Source organism: Mus pahari, chromosome 17 (genome assembly GCF_900095145.1).
Source record: "Mus pahari chromosome 17, PAHARI_EIJ_v1.1, whole genome shotgun sequence".
In the NCBI taxonomy this organism is placed as follows: domain Eukaryota; kingdom Metazoa; phylum Chordata; class Mammalia; order Rodentia; family Muridae; genus Mus; species Mus pahari.
In genome coordinates this window covers 22,055,403-22,073,717 of record NC_034606.1, presented here as the reverse complement: position 1 = coordinate 22,073,717, position 18,315 = coordinate 22,055,403, and the positions used below count along the sequence as shown (strand labels likewise).

The 18,315-nt window shown below is 40.0% G+C and overlaps 1 pseudogene; it reads left to right on the top strand.

Moving 5' to 3' along the window:
- Positions 1-7,437: 7,437 nt before the first annotated feature.
- On the top strand, positions 7,438-7,856 carry LOC110334996 (annotated as a pseudogene).
- Positions 7,857-18,315: the final 10,459 nt, after the last annotated feature.

Genomic DNA, 18,315 nt, shown 5'->3' with positions numbered 1-18,315 from the left:
CTCTCTCTCTCCTCTCTCCTCTCTCTCTCTCCCCCCTGATGTGTAGGTGCACTTTCTTAGGAATACAGTAGTTGAAAGTGATAGTTGCTTAAAGCAACTGACCAACATTCCATAGATTTTCCTTTCCTTTTCAAGGGCAGGACGGTCACTATAGCTGGAACTTCTATGGATAGCACACTTTTTCTGAAGCTCTGGTAGACTGAACTGTTCTGTTCTGTACATACACAGCAGAGAAAGGGTCATGAGTTCCAGGTTGCTTGAAACCTTGGGCCTGATTTTCTGTCACCAAAACAAGATATCAACCCATCCTTGAAGTTGTGCTTTCGTATTGTTTACTGAAATGTCACAAAGTCACAACTTCATTTACACGTGTAGAGAAGATACAGTGTAGAACACACTCAACCCCTGCACACTTGTCCACATCATTGAGTATGAGCAAATACTAATCTGTTCACGAAATGATTTTACAGATTTTGCCTCCTCCACACTTTGAAAGCTAAAGCACCATTCATGAATAAGAAGATAGCTAATAGCGAAGATGGAACTTTAAAAAAATAACTATTTTTTTTTAAATATTTCACTTTAAAATCAAAATCGGAAGTTCCTAACTTGCTAACATATATTAAGTGTTTGAAATCTCTTTAAAGTGAATTGGAGAAGGAAGTCAATATTGGGGGCTGGGGAAAGCTACAAATAGCTTCATGTACTTTGCACAATGCAATAGTGCTTCATTGTTCCAATAAGTGTTCCAAAAAGTGGATAATTCAAAGCAACTGCTACCTCCCTAGTGCCTCATTATTTTGTAATGGAAATAGCTGATGGTTCAAATGTAGTTCACTGACCCTCTTGTAGTTTTAATTTTCTCTTCCTGACTTCAATTTCTGTGACTCAGTTGTTTCAATATAAAATTCAGATAGAGGTAAGAGACATGATACTCAGCCATCAGCAACTGAATGGCAAGGAAAGCTTAATGAATTTCAATGACCCATGTGAGTAAACAGCCGTTGTTTCTTCCACAGGTTTTAATAATAGTTCTGTTGGATGTTTACTATTTCCTGGTGAGACTGGACATAGCTTTTCCACATTTAATCTGCAGCTGTTCTTCATATGGTGGTGTCCCAGAAAGGATCAGCAGGCTGCCAGCTCTGTGAGAAAGCAGGCAGAGTATGAGAAAACTCTGTCTTCCATCATTTCCTGACTCCTCTTCTCAGAACATTCAAAGCAGAATAGTAAGTGGTTTCATCCTTGAGAGAAATGCTTTCTTCCATCTTTTCCCTTCTTCTCCTCTGCTCCCAAGTGAGGCATTGGCTCTACGGGTTCTTATGTCTGAGCATGAAAAGGAGAACAGATTGACTGTGACAGTCGGCTTTGTGTAATAACAGAAGTCATGCTCTTCTTAATGGCCAGCCATTAACTCACTTCATGCCTATCTGTCCAACATCCAACATGAGCTTGGGAACTAATACCAAAGAAACAGGAAAAAAAAATCTAGCTTCCTCTACCTGCTAAGTCTGTGGTTTCATTGAGATAATAGACCCAAGCTAATATTTTTTTGAAACAACAATATTTCTTCAAACAAATGCAGGTGTCTTGGGCAAGAAGTCCACATCGTAAAAGTCATGCCTCTTAATCGAGAGCTTGACCCCAGGATTCTCAGAATAGGTCTTTCTCAATGGTCACTTTGTAGTGCCTCTCCATTAGCAAATCACACTGTTTAAGAAATAGAGTTTTCTAGCCAAGAGAAGACTTACTCTTTTTTATCTGTATCTTCTGTGTATCAGTTTCCAACTCTGGGAAACAAGCATCAGACCATACATAGCACCTAAATTTTTTTTTTTTGAGATCTAACCATTTTTAAATTTAATAATATTTTTTTACAGCCACAATTGCAAAGGTCATCTCTAATTCCACAACCTATTAAGAGCTGCCAAATCCAAGGCTGCAGCTTGGAGCTGGGGGTCAGGAGGAGGATGCACAGGGATGAGGCTAATAGCTGGATAAGAAAAGCTCCAGGATCCTCGTGTAGCTGACCATGAATCCTTCAAAGATCCACCATCATTGGTTAGTACTGGTCTCAATTCCTGGCCAGCTTTAGGGGCAGATATGAACATGCACTTCCAAGTACATTAGAATGGTTTCCTGTTCAGTAGGCATCTACTGTCCCTGTTTCCTATACAAGCTTCCCACAGTATCTGTGACTTTATTCTTTTTTTTTTTTTTTTTTTTAACAAATCTTGACCCATGGATTTTATCACAATGAGGTACTTGTACATAGCACAGAGCATAATCAATACAACTCAGAAATTGGCAGCCAGTTGAATCAGAGTAAATTGTTGTCTATCATTTGTTTCCAGGTATTTACATATCTTTTACAGTGGTATCCTATGTCAAGATAAGTTAAAGAAATGTTTATTTGGCTTATTTTTGTTTTGTTTTGCTTTGTTTGTTAAATTATTGTTTTGTCTTGTTTTTTTATTATTATTATTATTTTCTTTATTTACATTTCAAATGCTATCCCGAAAGTTTCCCATACCCCTCCCCCCACCTCTGTTCCCCTACCCACCCACTCCCACTACTTGGCCCAGGCCTTGCCTTGTGCTAGGTCATATNGAGTTTGGAAGACCAAGGAGCCTCTATTCCCACTGATGGCCGATTAGGTCATCTTCTGCTACANATGCAGCTAGAAACACAAACCNNGGGGGTACTNGTTAGTTCCTGTTGTTGTTCCACCTACAGGGTTGCAGCCCCCNTCAGGTACTTGGGTACTTTCTCTAGTTCCTCCATTGGGGACCCTGTGTTCCATCCAGTAGCTGGCTGTGAGCATCCATTTCGGCATAGCACCTAAATTTTTGATCATTATTGATTTTTTAAATAGCGTATCAAGAGAAAAATACTAATATTAAAATATTAGACGCTTGGATATTGCTCAGTGAGCAAAGTACTTTCTAGGAAGCAAGAGGCCTTGCATTTGATCTGCAACACCATGTAAATGCCAGGCACAGCCACATATGTCTGTAACTCCGGGGTTCAGAGGCAACTGGGTTCCAGGGTCTTGCTGGCCAGCTACTTTTGCCAGAATAATGAGTCTTGAGTTCAGGGAAATAGTCTATCATAACAGACACTGTAGAGAATGATTGAGAAAAATGTCTCAACAAAAATCTCTGACCTCACATGTGCTCACACAGGCAAGCACACCAACACACATGCATATACACATGTACACACATATATACACAACATACAACACACATGAAAAAGTTAAATGGTCACATTGTAATAATGTACCATAATATTTGAAATACACTGTATTTATGTATAGGTATATGTGTATATGTATTTGAATGAACACAAAATAAATATGATAAGCATTTCCTTATGAGATTGTTTTGAGGATAGTTGAGAACAATTGCACCCTCTCTACTTTTAATATTCATATTTCACAAATGATAGTTCCTACTGCCTTTATCACAACCGAATTTAGAATTGAGGGACAAGCTCTTACCTATCTAATACAAAGAGAAAACTCCTTAGCATAAAGGATATCATTAGAGCTGGCTTAAAGACAATAATCTTTAGGAATATAAGGAATATACAAGGAATATAACTGTATTTGAAGCAAAGTAAGCAAATGATACAAAGATAAAATTAAAGCTTTTTAGGCTTCTTAGCAGGATATTACAAGGCCTACATTCACATACATTTTTATCCACAGCATCTCCTCTGGCAACAGAGAAGTTATAGGCAAAGACGCTTGGGAAACGAGGAGCTTCTTGCGTATCTGCCTTGGCATTGGCAAGATCACATTGGAACAATTGTAAAATGAATTTCTTCAGGGAGAAGTGTTCCACTGTTCTTCTCAATGTAATCTCTCTTAACTGTATTCACAGAAAATCTGTGCCCTGCCCCATGTTCCCTTTATATGCTTTGTATTAAAGCTGTTACATCATGACTTGTCTCTCTCTTAAGAGCAGTGGTTTACAGTGGGGAGACGTACACCACTGACTGCAGATAGTTTTGATTTTTCACAAGTAAAAGCTAGGATGCTGTTAAATGAGGTACACTCAATACAGATTGTGGACTTTTACCCCCCAATAACAGGGTCTAGTTCAAAAATATCAGTAATTCTCAGGTAAGAAACTCCTCTAGGACACATATTGATTTTCTTTTTCTTCCTTTTTTTTTGTTTTATTTTGGTTTTTTGTTTGTCAGCTTGTTTGGTTGGTTGATTGGTTGGTTTTTATGGCAGTGTCTTATTTAGAAAAGGCTGGCTTTGAACTTACTATCGAGCCAAGGTTACTAGGCTGGCACTGAACTCCTAATTCTCTTACCTCCTCCCAAGTGCTGAGATTACAGTCGTGTGCCACCGAACCTCGAGGCTCTGCATTTCTTTTCAGATGTCTCATTTACATTTATCTTAAATTCCCAGCATGTTACTATGTAAAATTGCATTAACTGGAAAATTTAATAAATACCAAATCCTAACAAGAAATACCTTTCTGGACATCACTCATAAAACTCATTAAACATGGAAAGGTTGAGGTCATACTTACATAAAACCTTCTTCACCCCTATGTTCTGAGAGCTTTGGTAATGGGAAGTTACTCAGAAGACTCCCCAAAACAAAGAAACAAGCAAACATACAACATCTCAGCCACAAAATCTTTGATCTATAACCATTTCTAAAACTATTTTATTTATTTACATTCTAGACATTACCCCTTCCCAGTCCCCACTCCCACAGTTCCTCATCCCATTCTCCTCTCCCTTGCCTCCAAGAGGTTGTTCCCTCCTACTAGACCTGCCCCTTCCCTGGGGCCTCAAGTCTCTTGAAGATTAGGCCCATCTTCTCCCACTAAAGCCAGACCAGAGAGTCCTCTGCTATACATGTGCTGGGAGCTTCGGACCAGACCACATATGCTGCCTGGTTGCTGGATTAGTCTCTGGGAGCTCCCTGATGTCCAGATTGGTTGAGACTGCTGGCCTGCCTATGGGGATGTCTTCCCCTTCAGCTTCTTCAGTCCTTCCCCTAATTCAACCATAGGGGTCCCTGACTTCAGTCCAATGGGAAGTACCTGCATCTGACTCAGTCAGCTGCTGGTAGGGTCTTTCAGAGGACACCCATGCAAGGCTCCTGTCTATAAGCACGCCATAGCATCAATAATAGTGTCAGGCCTTGGTCCCCACCTCCCCCACCCCATGGCATGGATCCCAAGTTAAGCCATCCTTAGAGAGGCTCCTTCTTGCAACCGATGAAAACAAATACAGAGACCCACAGCCAGACTTACCCAGGGAGAAAGAGACCTTGAAACATAGAGCTCTGAATATGAACTCTCTACCAAACCTTTCCTCTCGGAGCTCAGGGAACTCTGCAGAAGATTGGGTAGGATAGTATGGGAAGCAGAGGGGATAGAGCACACCAGGAATATGAGGGCCTTGCAATCCACTGAGCAAAGCTCGTGTGAACTGAAATACCAAGGACATGGGTCTGCAACAGTTCCTCTGCAAGCATACTATAGCTTTCAGCTCAGTAATGTTTGGTCTCCTGCATGTGTGAATGAGTGGCTCTCTGATTCTTGTGCCTTCCTTTGTGGCTCCTTTCCTTCTGTAGATTGGCCTTGTCTAACTTTGTGATTTTTTTTTTGTTATCTTCTTATATTTTATTTTGTTGAAAAAGAAATATCCTTCAGGTCATCTCAAAGTTACTTCTTTATCTTGGGCATCCATCTCTATTTTTCCTCTTCACTACATATAAAGGTTTTCTTTTTCAGAAAAGCAATAGATACTGCATTGATTTCTTACTTATGTACATAATAGCCATTAGTACATCAGAAATCATAAACAAAAGAAAAGTATGTGCTTTAAGACTTTCTCAGTATGCCGGGCAGTGGTGGTGCACACCTTTAATCCCAGCACGTGGGAGGCAGAGGCAGGTGGACTTCTGAGTTCGAGGCCAGCCTGGTCTACAAAGTGAGTTCCAGGACAGCCAGAGCTACACAGAGAAACCCTGTCTTGGAAAAAAAAAGACTTTCTCAGTATAAGAAGAGTGAAACCTGCTTCTAAACTGTCTACCCTACTTCCATCAAGTATAACTAAATAAAATTGGTAATTATATGTGGGTGTGGTGGAACATGCCTTTAATCCCTAGCATTCAGGAGACAGAGGCAGGTAGATCTCTGAACTTGACACTACTCTGGCCTACATATTAAGTTCCAGGCAAGTAAAGGCAACATAGTGAGACCTTATCTCAAAAAAAAAAAAAAAAATGTTTTATAAAGTGTAAAATAGTTCATTAATTAAAAATACTAGTCACTTATTATTGATAACATCAAGGAAAGGTTTTTATAAACTAACAAGCATACAATTTTGCAGCAAGTCAGACACCTATGAGGCCAGACATGGACTCATAGACGGCTCTTCCCTATCTCCCAGTAAGTTTAAATTGGACCTCTTAGGCATCTTTGTGCATGGAAAGAAAGGTTATCATGTCTGTGAAGATTAGAATGCTTCTGCAAGAGAACAAACTGAAAAGATTCCTTGGTACATAGGGAGATAAGACAGACCTTGAGGATAAAAATCATACTTGGGCTAGTTTCCAGGCTGGCTTAGAACCCTTTGGCTCAAGTGAATCTCCCAGCTCAGCCTTCTGGGTCCAGAGAACTGCAGGAACAGGTCTCCAGACCTCCTCCTTCAGACTTGCATTTTGGCTGTCCAGTGCTACCACAGATCAATAAGGAAATGCTCTGAGTTGGTTCTGGTGACACACATGGGGGGACTTCAGGTCCTGGCAGGCTGAGGCAGGGGGATTGCTTGGGAGATTCACTTAAGCAAAGGATCCCAAGCCAGCCTGGAAACTAGTGCAAGACCTGATCACACAAAAGGAGAAAAAGGAGAAAGAGGAAAAAGACAAGAAAGGAGGAGCCGGGGGACGAGTGAGTGGACAAAGAGGAAGAGAGAGGGAAGAAGGGCGAGAGGACAGGCAGAGAGCTCCTCTGTGGGTCCGTAGCATCTTATACTTCTTTCACTCAGAACCAGGGTGAAGCCTAGAGCTGAGACTAGAAGCAGAGTGTAGGTTAAGAAGGTGAGTGTGAAACTGGGACCAGCGGGAGGAGGAGGGGAGGATGGTTACTGTCTAGTTTGGCTTGAGCAACTTGCTTCTCTGCCCAAGATAGGGGGATCCTAACTTCTTCCCAAACACATGTTGTTGGAGACAGAGGAAAGATCATGAAGCATCCAGGCAACTGATGAGGATTCCCTGAACCCAAGGGAGGCAGATCCCCAACCCCAGACTCTTGAGGGCCCTTAAAAGCCTTGCTGGGCGGAGCGCAGGCCAGCCAATGAGGACCGCCCAAAGGGCGTGTCCCAAGACCTGTAGGCATTGAAGTGCTGCTTAATTCAGGTCCAACACACTTCTGATTCTGATAGACTCAGGAAGACACCATGGTGCTCTCTGCGGAAGACAAAGCCAATGTCAGAACTGTCTGGGACAAGATTGCAGGTCGGGCTGACTATGGCACGGAAGCCAAAGGAAGGATGTTCCAGAGCATCTCCCTACCAAGACCTACTTCCCTCACTTTGTTGTAGGCCAGTGCTCGCTGCCAGGTCCAAGGTAATTGATGCGCTGACTGATGCTGCAAACCATGACCTGCCCGGTGCCCTATTGGCTCTGAGCAACCTGTACTCCCACAAGCTTCGTGTGGTTCGGGTGGGTGGTTCCCGACAACTTCAAGCTCCTGAGCCACTGCCTGCTGATGACCTTGGCTAGCACCACCCTGCCTATTTCACCCCTCCTGGTACATGCCTCTCTTGACAAATTCCTTGCCTCTGTGAGAACTGTGCTGACCTCCAAGTACTGCTAACCTGCCTCCTGCCAGCCTTGCCTTCTGGTCAGACCCTTCTTCCCTCCCTTGCACCCGTATCTCTTCCTCTTTGAATAAAGCCTGAGTGTGTGTGTGTGGGGGGGGGGATCATTCTTGGGTCTGCACTGATGGAATAAAAGCTTATTCGGGTTCACGCTAGTGGGCTTCAGTTCACTGAAGGATCGGCATCATATGGTATGGAGAGAAGACTGGTACTCAAATTAGAGCAGAGCGTTCACCTTGGCATTGGCAAGGCCAATGATTATGTTTCAAAGAAATAATAAACAAATTTGCTCAAGGAGCTGCCTGTCATTGTACTTGCCCGCAAACTCTTTGTAGCTAGTGGTTGACAGGTAAAAGGAGCTAGAGAGGTAGTCAAGAAAAGGCGCACGGTTATGATCAGGTTAAAATTTAAGCAGTAGGGTTGTGGCTAGACAGGGATGCTGAGTTCTGGAAACGGCTAATGCTGACGAAGGAAATGCTTTCTTTCGTTTTTATGAATGTGAATGTAGACACTGATAGCTAGCAAACCTGGTCTTAAGTAATGTGTGTCTCTCCTCCTGGCTGTCTGTGTTATTGCGTATCATCCAATGGAAACAGAACTAGCACTACCCATTATTACATTAATTAAAAAAAAATGAAGATAAAAATTATTTCAATCTGCGATTTTACTGAACAAACACAGAATATTCTGATTTTGTATTCAACCAGTGCAAATTATAGAGAATATATACAATATTTTATTGAGCCAATTCTTCTAGCCTTGTACACTTTAAAATGAGCAGCATTTCTCAGTTTTAATATTTTCATTTAGTGGTTACTAAAAACCATGGCTTCGCAAAAAACAGTAAAGTTGCGCAACAAATACATTTTTAGTGTTTTATTACACAAATAAACACAGTGTTCAAGTAAAATACAAAGACATTTTCCCCCTTTCCCCTTTTCATTTAAATAAATGTGAAAGTAAAATAGGGTTAAAATTCCCTTTCTGAAGACAATAACCAGGTTTCAGACACTCAACGATAAGCATTGATAAAACTTATTTGAACTCCAAAATGAGCGAAGACCCTTGCAGTGAGACCAAGGATGGAGTGATGAAAAGGGAATCCTTTTCCCATTAGGATGCTCAGCTTTCCTAGTGGGATAAAATGAAACAAGTTACATTGTGGAATTGCCTATTTCCTGTTCCTTTCCTCCTTGTCCAGCTTGCTCAGTTAGAAGCCTCATTGTTTCCATCGTATAAATTTGGCCTGGACTTTCCCCATATGTTCCCTCAACCTGATGGGGAAAAAGAAATAACTCCCCATAAATGCAGAGCTTCGAGGATTCAGCATTGCTCGTGTTAGAGCCTCACACTTCATTCTGTTTCAGCTCTCTGTCCTTGGGAAAATGGCCCTGTCCCTCTATGGAGCTATATAATTACTCTGGCTCTTCTTACAAATATCTCCTTTCCTCTGGGTTCAGCCATATACGCAGGTGTTAAGGGTACTAAAGAGTACTATACACTCCAGATTCATCTCCCTCTCTCCCCTAGCTCTGGCTCAGAATTATTATGCACAGGGAATGCTGTTCAAAGAGAAATAAAGAAGAAAGTGATTTAGGGACCCCCTAGAGCCAATTGTCTTCCCATTGTACTCCCCTGAGGATTAATGAACAACTGCTTGAAATGTAGTAAGAACACAGGATGTTTTACTACAAATTGAGAAGACCGGATGTTTCTTCTGCAAATACACCCAGAATTTGAAGAAATCAAGGACTTTCTTAGGATGCACATCCCACATCTTGGGAAGGTCATCTCTATCCAGATGCAATGAAGACTCAGAAAGGATGTGGGAACTTCAATTACAGTATGATTGCCAAGTGTTCTTAGGAATATATCTCTAAGGAAAAGAGAGACTGGCCCCCAGACACACGTGCTAGTTTTCCAACTGGCACATTTCAAATTCTTCTTCCCAATGTGCACAGCGTGATCTTGTCATACATGTCTCAAGGGATTGCTATAATTAACCTTGGGTACAAAGAATTTAATACTCCATTTTTCCCCATCTGATAGTATGTTATTGTCTTTGATTCAGGAAAAACCATTCTTGGTTTTGTTTTCAATACATTTTCTTCATTTTTTTCCACTTGCTTATTTAAAATTGTTTGTCTTTTATCCCCATTTATCACCTTGACTTCTCTCCCCAAATAAGCATGTGTTTAACCATTTATCCTTGCTGTATATTTCTATGAGACCTATAGTGTTAATACACATATAGTTTTAATATATAATTTATGTGGGTCATTTGTATTGCATTTATTGGTTTTTCATTAAGGAACATACTATGAACATCCTCCCATGTCACTATGGATCTGACCTATCAGTTACAGTTACTAGCATTACATAACATACACAGTGTACATCCACCACAGTGTACCAGTCCACAGTTCACACAAGAGATGGCCAAGTTCCTTCTAATCCCCATTACCAAATGCATGCCTTCAGTTTATTTATTCATGTGTGTTTCTTTATGTAGCTATGTGAGGATTTTTTTTTGAGAGATTGACAAGAGCATTGTATGTTTAATTATGCCTTTTTATAACATCTCCAAATTCATAGACTTGGTAATAACATAATCTATAAACTGGCAAACATACAAAGGTACACATATAGTCTATTAACTGCAAACATATATAGGCCCATGTTCAGACATTAGAGAAACAAGCACAGGACTCATCCCAGGCACAAACTGGTCCTATTTATGGGATGAATCTTTTCCAGCTCCTTCTTTTCATTTGGTTGCAGTATATCTCTCTTAAATAAGAAGGTCTGTTACAACATTCTAGAGCCCCCTGGCAGTTGCTTCACCTTAGAAACTTTATTGGATGGCAATTCAAAAGTTTTGGGTACTTCCTGTCCCTGTCCTAGAACATTTATTCTAATGAGGGGAGGTTTGGTGGAGTGTAGGTTTAATGATCTCGCAGTGACATTCCCATTTTCCACTTTAGTGGACATTACCATGCTCTTGTTTTCTTGCTCTTTTCAGTTTTATAAATTGATCATTCGTGTGTCCTCATGAGAGTTATAGTTGATTTCATACTGTGGATCACTACCTTTTCCTCATTATTGCTACCAATGTCTAACTAAGCCTAAGGCTTCATTTCTTTGTGGGTTTTATAGTCTACACTTGTCATAGGTAGGTCCATCCCAGGTCATGCCTCTTTGTAGCTAAACCTGGCTGTGAAAGAGTGTACACTCTATGTGAAGGTCAAGCCTTAGTTTACAGCTTTCCTCTAACAAATCCTCTCAGACACCTACGATCTCCTGAGTCTTGGCTCTCTGGGTGACAAGTAATGGCACTACTGAGGAATGGCACAGAAAAACCATCATTTCTAACTGCCTTGTAGGTCTAAATGGTTCTCATGTCCAGTATTTTAAAAGATAACCTAGCAAGTAATAGAACCAGAACTCGACAAAACAAGACTATGGACAGCTCAAAAAACTCAGCACTTTTGAGCTATATCAATCCACAGCTTCCCTTTCCTAGTGCTCCTACAGCAAAGCTTGGTGAAACAAAATAATAGCAAGTGTTTCCTCATAGTTCTGGAGAGAATAAGTATTTGATCAAAGTCTCAGTGGGACAAACTGTCCCTGCTGTTTAAAATGATTCTATCGTGCCTCTTCCTGCTTCTACTGGTCACTGCATATCCTGGGGCCCCATCACTTTAAAATATCTAGAAGGTACCAGTCATGGCAAAGCTTAAGGCAGGCATTGCACACAAAGTTTATGGTCAGTATGGCCTGTATATCTGCATAATCTATACGCAGGGAGCCTAGTCTATAGTGTGAAACCCCAAATTTTAAAACTTAGTTAATCTTTACTCAGAAGCAATTTTCTCATGTGTCTCTGTGTCCTCATAACTTAGAAGTTATTCCACTTTAACAGCAACATAAATCAGTTGTAGCTGAAAGCCTGTATTTTTAAGATCACATGCACAACCATTGAAGCTTCAGGCTAGCTTATTTAACAATGTCAACAAGTTCTCCAACTTTCTAGATACCAAGTAAATCTTAGTTGTGATACTAACTACCCAGGGTTAGCTTGAACCCCACTAGCTAAAGGCTTAGTCCCACAAAACATGTTTGTATCATTTTGAATACTAATATGCTCTGTCTAATGCATTATGTATTGGGGTGTCAAACCCTAATGATGTTTAAGAGTCTTATAATGTAGGGGGAATAGCTCAGGTCTCAGAAAAACACTTTGTCTATGGCTACAGGTTTATTATAATGGACACAACCCAAGACCCACCCAATGGAAGGGATGCACAAGACATAATACCAGGGAAGGTTGCAGAGAATATCCATATATCCCAGTGCCTCAAGGTAAATGTTTACAGACCAGAAGCTTCTTAAAAGAAGTGTGTGTGTGTGTGTGTGTGTGTGCACGTGTGTGTGTGTGTGTGTGTTTATCATTTATGTGCAGGTGCCCATACAGGCCTAAATATTGCCTAATGCTGAAGTTACAGATGGTGACAAGCTATATGATGCTCCTCTTCCTCAGAGGTTGGAGTGGAGCTGAAAGCTCCAAATGCAGAAATGATTGAGTCCTAAAAATATGAACACCTCTTTCTGCTTTTACACAAAAAGATACCCAGGTAAATAATTTTATGGAAACTTATCATGACGATCTTCTGACCTATTTATAGAATATGTGTATTTTGTTTCTCCGTCTATAGACTTACAAATAAAGTAAGTTCTAGGGTTCTTTATACCAGGAGTTGGAAATCATGTTCTATGGCCCAAAGTTAACTTACAATTTCTTTTTAACACAGTTTGTGCTTTAAGAATAGTTTTTCTAGAGGCCGGAGAGATGATCCAATGAGTAATAAATAGTACTTGCTGCTCTTGTAGACAACCTGAATTCAATTCCCAACAACCATATTAAATTACCTTCAGTCTCCAGTAACTCCAGTCCCAAGAGATCCAATGCTGTTGTCTGCCTTCCATGGACACTGTTCACACCTGTTCATGTAAACAACACCCCTACACATTTATTGACATAGAGTAAAATCTTAAATAACTTTTATAGATGAATATTTGCAATGAATTTGTAAGAGCAAGTGTTAAATTGAATCTTAAATTGAGAACTGCTAACTTCTCTCAAAGCAATCCTATTATTCTTATTAGTAGACTTGTATTACAAAATCATTTCCTCTCAGTTATTACTGATGTTATATACTAACTTCATAACAATATTTTGTAGAAACCTTATTTTTCTCATTCCATAGCTTAAATTGTACTTGTAAGCCTCACTTTATCAGCCCTCCCCCCCCCCCAGATATAGCATACTATCTATAACTTAAATTGTTAGTAAGTAACACTTTTCTGCTGAATATTCAAGATAATCAGTGACTGGAGAAGTCTACTAGAGACTAGGAAAGTTGTGAAAGAAGCAAACACCATACAGGTTTTAATGCCTTGAGCATGGGGGTGGAGAATACTGGGAGAGTTAGTAACAAAGGTCCATGGCTTAAAAGCACAGCCACAGATTTGCAGCAGATGTGGCCAATTTACTCCTTTCCTGGCCAGATGGAGACTATAAACTTAGAAACAAGACAACCTTCTTTGTACCAGTTCTTTACACTGTCAACACATAAACTCCGCCAAGGGGGTGGGGCCACACTGCTTTCTTCAGGCTAAAACACTTCCATTGAGTTTTTATTAGCCTAATTCTCACCCATAGGCATGGCAACCCCACAGAACGATGCTGCTATGCCCCAGCCACCTGCACGGTAACGGAAGTTGTTTAGATCACAAGCAGTCGGACATGGGGAGACTTTCCGTGAGGAAAACAGGAAGTTATGGTCTGATATGACCACTTAACAGTTAGGTAGCCCTGTCTGTGTTAAGTGATGTGTCCTCGTCCTAGCCCCCTGTGGATAGCAGTTGTAATAGGTAGCTACTCACAAGGCTACAGTTCTGAGCGTTTAATAACCTATAGAATATAAGCACTGATGCATCAGAAAGTTACTGACCATAAAGAGCAGGTGGAGCCCCATAAATGAGGTTTATTCATGACTAAGGTAGGGTCTAAATTACCATTGGCATGTCATGTACTCATGCACTGGGCTACAAACATAAGCTCTATAATTTCTGCTACCATTACACTGACATGATCCTTCTGTTTTTCTATAAATCAACCCCCTATTTTATGTAATAAAACAACCTGAATTCCCCATGTAGTTTTTCACTTGGTGTAAAATCTTCCTCTCTATTTTTAAACAATTTTATACAAAAAAGATCTAGCAGTAAGGTCATTGGAAATAAATATTTGGAAAGAAACCCTCAGAATTAACCTATCCATGCAATTTTACTAGTTTACTCACACCAAGGGCCATAATTGGCAGTCTAGTTACTAGAAGCACATTAAGTGTTAAACCTAGGTAATTTCCAAGAAGGAGGTGTGATGAATTTTAACACACTTTACTCAGGTGAGCACTCATGAGTAAAATCTCCCAGAAGAATGTTTACGTCACTACCCCAATGTTTGTGATCAAATTCTAGTCTTCAAAATGGAAGTGTTAGGGAATAGTTCCTCGACAGGAGAGTATTCAGGTAATGAAGACAGAGTACTTATGAAAACAGTGGGCTCCCATATCGCAAGGAATCTCCAAACGTTTGAATGACTGCTTTCTACCATGCAAATAATACCAATAAATTGGTAGTCTGTACCTGAAAAGATGGGATTTCCAGAGCCATGTGTCCTGACACAGATCTCAGACCTGTAGCCTCCACATGGTAAGAAAAACAGTTATGTTCCACACAAACCATAGTTTTTCATAGTTATCCAGACTAATTAAAAATTTACAAAAAAATCACTTATCATATCCATGACAGGAAGACATATCAAAGTGGGCCAATGCAATTCTACATCTTGATTTCATCTGCTATGATTTATAAAAGAAATGAAAGAGTGTGTTTGTCTGGCCTGTGCCACACACTATTCTAAAAGCTTCACATATAGTAACTTATGACCTCTTTACAAGAGCTCTATCATTTAATATACTGTACATCCCTCAATCCCAGGTTTCTATTATTTTGATCTTCCCTGTCCAGTATCACAGCACAACTACAGCAAGCAGCTTGGCCCAATTCCTACCCACTTCATGTGAGAAGCACTTCATTTCCAGTCACCCAGGTTATTGCTTTAAGTCTTTGTTTTCAGGACTTTGGATACTCCAGAGTAGTATGGCAAACAGCCTGCTCAGTGTCCACATATGTGAACCCAGAAATAAAGCAGAATTAGCCCCAAAGCAAGAGTTCATGCAATGACAGGTCAATAGCTGATAAAGATGCGGTGCCCTGTTATTGCCCTGAGTCAGATTTCAAATGCTTTTCAGATGATATTGTAAGATAGTACTGCAGTGTTAGGAAGCCAGCTGGGCGTGTAGCAAAGGAGCTGGTAATCTATCTTCATTTAGGAGAGCCCTTTTCTCTGCTTTACTTCTCCGTCTTTTCTCCTCCATAGACTATCTTCCCAAACACATATGTGTGTGTATCTCGCACGTTAACTTTCCACTCAGAATTGGATTTCTGAGAAACTCAGTGATGATGCAGGTATTGCCAAAAGTAACCCTCTTGGCTATTCTGTAGACTGAATAAGGAATTTTTGGAGACTGAAAAAAAATCACGAAGTAGTCAGATGGCAAAAGACATCGAATTGGTGTGAGGACTAACATGTAAATTCAGAGGAATTGTGTTTGTTAGGGCTTTGTGTGAAGGGAATGTAGCTAAGGCAAAGGGTTTTGTGATGGCACCAACTCCGTACACTAGGCAGCTAATGGTTCAGAAAATATCTCTCTCTCTCTCTCTCTCTCTCTCTCTCTCTCTCTCTCTCTCTCTCTCTCTCTGTCTCTCTCCTCCTTTCCTTCCCTTCTTACATCATGTGAGATCCAATCTAACTATGTAGAACATATACACCTTAACTCTTGATTGCCTCCCCAATCCTGAGATTCTAGATATGAACCACAACATCTGGCTTTATTAAAATTATTTTTTTAATGTGTATGAGGCTTTTACCATGAATTTAGTGGGAAACGATCTACACTTCATAACGGTGTTAAGGCCGGGTGTGGTGGCGCACACTTTTAATCCCAGCACTCGGAAGGCAGAGGCAGGCAGATTTCTGAGTTCAAGGCCAGCCTGGTCTCTACAGAGTGAGTTCCAGGACAGCCAGGACTACACAGAGAAACCCTGTCTCAAAAAAAAAAAAAAAAAGAAAAGAAAAAGTTGCTCATAACGGTGTTGAAGTCGGGATCTGAGGGCAACATAGAGCTAAGATGAGACACTGAACATCTAGAGAACTTGGTACACTCTAATTGAACCTGGCCACTATTCTTCCAGAGATAACTGAAGGCAGTCCTAACGCCCCAGGATATACTCCTTGAAACTTGGCATAATGACTATAAGCAATAACAGAGATGGAGGCCTGAAGACTTGAAGAATTCTCCAGGCATTCAGTTCCAGATTGGGACTGATGAGACATCCACCTTCACGGACTTTACTGGGTTCTCAACCATTATTGGATTACTCCGATAATATCATGTAAAACAACTCAACAAATTCCCTTTCCATGTATTCATTCCATCAGTTAGTTCTGTTCCTCTCCAGAACCTAATATAACTCAATTTTCATTTTTATTACTTTATTGCTGTTTTGGACATATATGCCATAAGTGTGCAGTATCTGAATTTATTTAAAAATTGCTCTTTTTTTCTGTATGCTTTTAAATTGATCTATGTAGTTCATTTTATTGTTTGTCACAATGAAGATATCTTTCAGGATTATATAGTATTGTTATTACATTTCATATTGATCCAAGAAGAGTGGCCCTTCCTAGGAAAGCAGCCAGGTTTGATCCCACAGGAGACGTATCTTCCTGTATTGTAAAGAGAACTGAAAATGGCATGTGACAATATTGCATGCATAAAGTATTACTTTCATGTCCCTGTGTAAATTGTAAGTTTCCTGATAATAAATACTATTAAAATTTCTGAGGTCATTGAGTTTACGTTGGCCACTTTGGTCTCATTAACTAGAACCATCCTCTTGTCCTCTCTCTTGTCCTGAGCAGATATTTTCACAAACTTGCATTTGTCCCATGTAGCAGAATACAGAACTAACAATTTCTGAATTTTCATGACCTCTATGAAAGAGAGACGTTTGATCAAACTAGAGCCTCTCATTTCTAAATCTGATGTAAGCTTTGATATTTTTTTCTTGTTTGGAAAAGCACACATCCCTACAGCCATGGTTTGCAACCAAGTGGTCAGGATGACTGACAGAGTGGCTCCCAGAGACACTGTAGAGATGGGAGACATTGTGGTTAGGTTTCAACTGCTGTAATAAACACCATGATCAAGAAGAATTTGGGAAAGAAAGAGTTTATTTGAGCTTACAACTCTCAGTTCACACTCTATAAATTAGAGGAGCTGTGCAGGAAATCAAGGTAAGAACCTAAGACAAGCTATGAAGAAGAGACCATGGAAGTATGTGGCTTATTGACTTTCTCCTCATGGTTTACTCAGCCTATATTCCCAAAACATCTGTGACAACCTGACTTGAGTGGCAGCATCAACAATGAGGGCCGTCCCACATCAATCAATAATCGATTAAATAGCCTACACACTTGCCTACAGGCCTATATTATGAAGCTATTTTCTCAGTTAATATTCCTTCTTCCTCCCAGACATGTCTGGGTTTGTGTCAAGTTAACAAAAACCAACAGGCATGGAGGAAAAAAAGTTAAAGAGAGTTGACAGAGGACTTTTTTAGGAGCATACAAGGTGCTAACCATGGGAGGAAAAAAATATTTTGAACAATAAAATGCCTTTAGTGTCTGATTAAAAGATAAACACAGTTAGCATATGCAAAAATCAAAGGATCAATGCCAAATGAGTTTTAATCTTTTCACAATAACATGACAACTAACAAGTAACATGAGTTAAACTCTAACATAGACATGATTTTTGAATCTCTGAAGGTATCGAATGATCAATGATTAAGCTCCATTTTGACTCTGAAGTATCCATATGTATATGAATATACAGTTTATTCTTACCTATTTCAAAGTGTTTTGTGTTGGCTTACAATGAAAGATATGAACTTAAGATTGACAGTATAAAAAGAAAGCACTGTCTAAAGAAGAGTAGCTGAGTAGAAATATAGGAGATAGTTTGAAGACTGAGCATTAGAACTATCTCTAAGCTTGCTAGAGACAAGAAACTCACCAAGAAACTCACCGGCTAGACCATTTCTTCTGGCCATACTTCTTAATTTTAATTAGTTTTGATATTATTGACTATTCCCCAAAGAAACAGTATATAACAGATCAGTATTTTTCATGGTATTTTGTAAACAAAAATGTGTTCAAAGGTATAGAAGCACCTGTTTCACAGATTAATGAATGATACTAAA